Raw genomic sequence first — 4,437 nt, 5'->3', positions numbered from 1 at the left:
TCGGGACACCGCGTATTGCTCACGTATAGACGAGACAGTGTGAGTCAAGCGTTTTCTTCGTGTGTTTCACACGTATTTTAGGACGGCATTTCTGTCCAGACGTCTTATAATGCTATTTCTCTCGTTCTTACGTTTGCGATAGAGGATGGAAGATCGCCGCGACTCCCACCACTATTCCCTCTCCAAGCGTCCGACGATCGTATACCGCTAGCTCCCTCCGCCACTCCGTGCTGCTCTTAGCTCACCTACACGCAGCAGTGTATGAGTAACGCGTTATCGTGTGCGAGTCACACGGATATTCGGACGACATTAACGCCGGTGCGTGTACTTCCCGCTATAACCTAAAATGTCAGAAATAGGATGTCTTCAAAATATTTTTAGGATATTTTAAAAAAGACATCAAATATTATGTGTTTAATATGTCTAATATTATATCTTTGAAGCCTTCTACAATAAGAAATTAATCATAAGTCATAAGCAAATTGATCAACCACAATCCATTATTTTTTAAATAATCGACTACGCAAAAGCCAATCAATATGCTGTTTTTCCGTAAGAGCTAGAAGATTATTACGGAAAAGAGCATATTGATTGGCAGTCGCGCGAATTTCCAGCGCGCGGCAAGCGTTGCCATGTCCTGTGGTCAGAAGCCATTAGATTTAAACACATATACCAATAAAATCTATGAATTCATTAACTATATTTGTTACTAATCCGAATTAACGCTGCTGTGTAAACGTGCCCTGTAGTCATTAAAATATTTATCTTTCGAGGTCTACAATAAGCAATTAGTCATAAGTTATAAAGAAATTGACCAATCACCATCAATTATTTTTTATATAATTGACTGCAATCGTTCAATTTGCTTATGATCTATGATTAATCGCTTGTTGTAGAAGGTCTCTGAATATATCTCATCTAAAGAATATATGATTCCCCATCTAATATATTTCAATCTTAGTGGTCTTTATGCGCTTTCGTTCTTGTCGAATAATATTCGTTAATCACTTTTCTAACCGGCCATAAATATTTTAGTTGTAAGATGAGTATTTTGTGTCTAAGTCATATTTAATCATAATCAAAATTTAAAATTTTGTGTTAAAATGTACGCTTTAGTCAAATATACAGACAATATCTATTACGTGTGTCAGGCGCAACATATTTCTAGAAAAAAAGATATAATAAAAGCTACGTATAAAGATGGACGTAAGTATGCAGCAGACATTATTGCAAAAAATGGTAAGTTGGAATATTTTATATGGTAGTTATTCTATTTTCCAATACAAATTTCCAAAGAATGTCTTTAAGACGTGAGGATTTTCTTTGTGCGTCTTTAGAATATTTCTCGGAGATGTGATATCTATTTATTATTCTGCTTTATTATATTTCAATATATTTTTAATATCACATTATAGATAGTAGAAATTTATTACAAAAAGTTCAGCAACATATTATACAAAATATACCACATATATTGTGTGAAAAATTAGATATTACAAAAATAAGTGGTCAATTATTTCGATCACATAAAGCAAAATCTGACTTATATAATCCAATTATCATATGAAATTGAGACATGAATGGTTGCATGATGTATAAATTAGAGATTAATCCATAAACTATCTTGTTATCTCTCTTGTTTTATTCGTTAAAATTGCTTCACTTTAGTCACTCGAATTTAGCAGCCTTATATAAAACTAACACGATAGAGATAACAATGCTAAACAAATATTAATATGTTTATTCTTCTCTGTTTACTTGTCGAAACATAATTGATATTATGAACTTCTTAAAGTAGTTACAATTATATAAGTACTTATAAAAACAAATGTTAATATATTTATTTTACTTTATTGTGATATATACTAGATATTAATGCAACTACAAACCTGAACAATGAAGTATGCAATGAAAAGACTGATACGTCGAAAGAGGAGTGTATTTCTAAAAAAGACTGTGTTTATCAAATACCCAGATAGCCAAACCTGTGCGAGCAGATTTTACGTAGAGTCTGTCAACAGTGTTTGTAGACAAAATGGCAACAGATTGTACGCAGAATCTGTTCTGACGACAGATTGGTGACAGACTGCGCGCAGAGTCTGTCGACAGACTCTGACGACAAACTGACGGCAGATTGCGCGCAGATTCTGTTTCCTAGATAGGTTATTTAATTCTATCAAGGGCCATATGTACGTTATTAAATGGGGCAGTTTCATATACACACCATGTAAAACTGCTGCAGAGGAGTCAAGATAATTATATTGTACAATAATTGTACACATATACACAATAAAAAACAATGTGTTACTTTTTAAAATTGTATTACACATTTTTTATAAAAAAGCAACAATAATAGAGAAATAACGAGTACAAGTATAGAATAGTACAACGGTTAAATGGCCATTTAAAGGCGTACATATGCCATGCCTGGTAAAAATTATTCTCATAATTTTTCATACAATTTCTCATATTATTATTTTTTTTAATGTTATTATGTCATTAAATTTGAACGATTTAATCATCATGCAATAAGTACTGAAGGCAGCAACACCGAAGAAAATATTAGTCTCGCTATGTAAATAACTTTTACAGAATTTTTGTGACGGTTTATTTGAAAATATATCATGTTTCAATTTTGATAAAACCTAATACAATTTGAACGAGACGATCGACCAAATTCACACATGTAAAAGTACAGTATTTTATTAACATGGTGGAAAAATGTCATTATCTGCTGTTTTATTGCAGTAATTTTCTAAATAGCCATTAGTAGAAAATTAATTTTGAATTATCGTGCCGGTCTCTCTTACATTATTTATACGCTAAACGATTTCGTTTATATTTTGCGGTTTAAAAGGCGAACAAACTCTAAGATTTTGCTTCCTTAAACTTTAAGTGGGAAATACAAAACACTTTTTATCAAGTGAGGAATTGACATAGTGTCTAAGGCGACGGACGATTATCCAAAAGATGTCTTCGGTTCAAGTTCGAATCTCACCAGAGAAAATCTTAAAAATTATAAAAAAATAATATAGAAAAACTTTTTTTTCATTGTATTTTATAAGTACTTATGAGAAAGCGTTTATTCTATGAGTAATTATGAAAAATTATGAGAAAATTTTCTACCAAAAATTTAATTGAAGAACCTACGAAACGACAGGATCTGCACGCAATCTGCCGTCAGAGTCTGTTCGTAGACTTTGTCAACAGTCTGGCGGCAGATTGGGGACGTAGATGTCTATGGATCTGTTGATAGATCCTGCTTGAATTCGACAGATTCTGTCGACAGTTTGACGTCAATCCGCGCGCAGATTGCTTACTGGATAGCTAATGATGTACTGTCCCTAAAAAATAAATTTTCCTATTGGCTATTGGATCGTCATGTGTCCGATGTCGGGTCTCAATCAGTATTGCTTTTATAAAAATTGGGTGTGTGTGAGAGAGAGAGAGAGAGAGAGAGAGAGGCAGTCTAATAATATCAAATAATATAAAAAATGTCATTAATTGAAATCGATTTAGTACATGGAACATGGCCAGTTATTAGAGGATAAAGAGTCCTCAGAGTTAATTTCAGATGCTGTTATTAAAAACAAACCTCCAATAGCTCCTATTTGCAGTATCCATCTACAACTTATTAATAAATTAATTTTTCCATATTTTTTACTACAATTATCCTAGTAAACACAAAATATTACTGTTATATAACATAGACGTAACACGTACTCTTGTTATTTCTATGTTATATAGCAGTTATATCTTTCTTTGTTAAAATTGTAATATTTCGACTATATTTAATACACATTTTTGTACATTTATTGAACATATTACATCAATTACTACTATTCTCTATTCTTTTCATCTATTAACCCCTGACAGCACAAATTATTTATAAAATATTTACAAAATATTTATAAGATTTATTTGAATATTTTATGAATATTTATCAAAATGTTTCATAAATATATTTACAAATATACATATTTACAAAATATTTTTGTGACCTTAGATTCAATAAATGAAAAATATTTATATATCTCATAAATATTATAAAAATATTTATTAAAATATATACATTTATATACATTTTTCTCTTTTTCTGAAGTTTTCTTAAAATATGCATTTTATTATTTCACACGCTACTTAATTGTATTTAAATTGTATTTTGAAAATTTGTTTACCATTGCTGAGATTCGAATTTCTTATTTTTTTATTAATTTAATAATGGTAAATAATTACATTTATTTTTTTCATATATAATATTTATAAATATATCTGTTTACAAAATATTACTACAAATATTTATTTTTCGTTTACTATAAATATTGTATAAAATATTTAGTCTATATTTTAATAATATTTTCAGTAAAGATTTTGATACTTTTTCCTTTATGTATATAAAATATTTATATTATATATTTTTATTTATATAATATTTTT

At 29.7% G+C, this 4,437-nt stretch overlaps 1 protein-coding gene across 3 annotated transcripts in view; it reads right to left on the bottom strand.

Annotated features, from left to right (window-relative positions):
- LOC116852819 overlaps positions 1 to 4,437 on the bottom strand; it is an 86,568-nt gene that overhangs the window by 5,419 nt on the left and 76,712 nt on the right. Inside the window, exon 1 of one of the 3 annotated variants that reach the window (XM_032833513.1) lies at positions 1,890 to 2,080. The exons of the other annotated variants lie outside the window; for them this stretch is intronic. The gene's annotated coding sequence lies outside the window, so the exon portion shown is untranslated. Of the gene's footprint in view, positions 1 to 1,889; positions 2,081 to 4,437 lie in introns of those variants that run through there. 3 annotated transcript variants of the gene reach the window in all.

The sequence above is a fragment of the Odontomachus brunneus genome, unplaced genomic scaffold (genome assembly GCF_010583005.1).
Source record: "Odontomachus brunneus isolate Ranch 3 - 2012 unplaced genomic scaffold, Obru_v1 Obru_scaffold_257, whole genome shotgun sequence".
Lineage (NCBI taxonomy): Eukaryota > Metazoa > Arthropoda > Insecta > Hymenoptera > Formicidae > Odontomachus > Odontomachus brunneus.
Note: the sequence above shows the minus strand (reverse complement) of the source record. Positions and strands in the feature narration are given on the sequence as shown.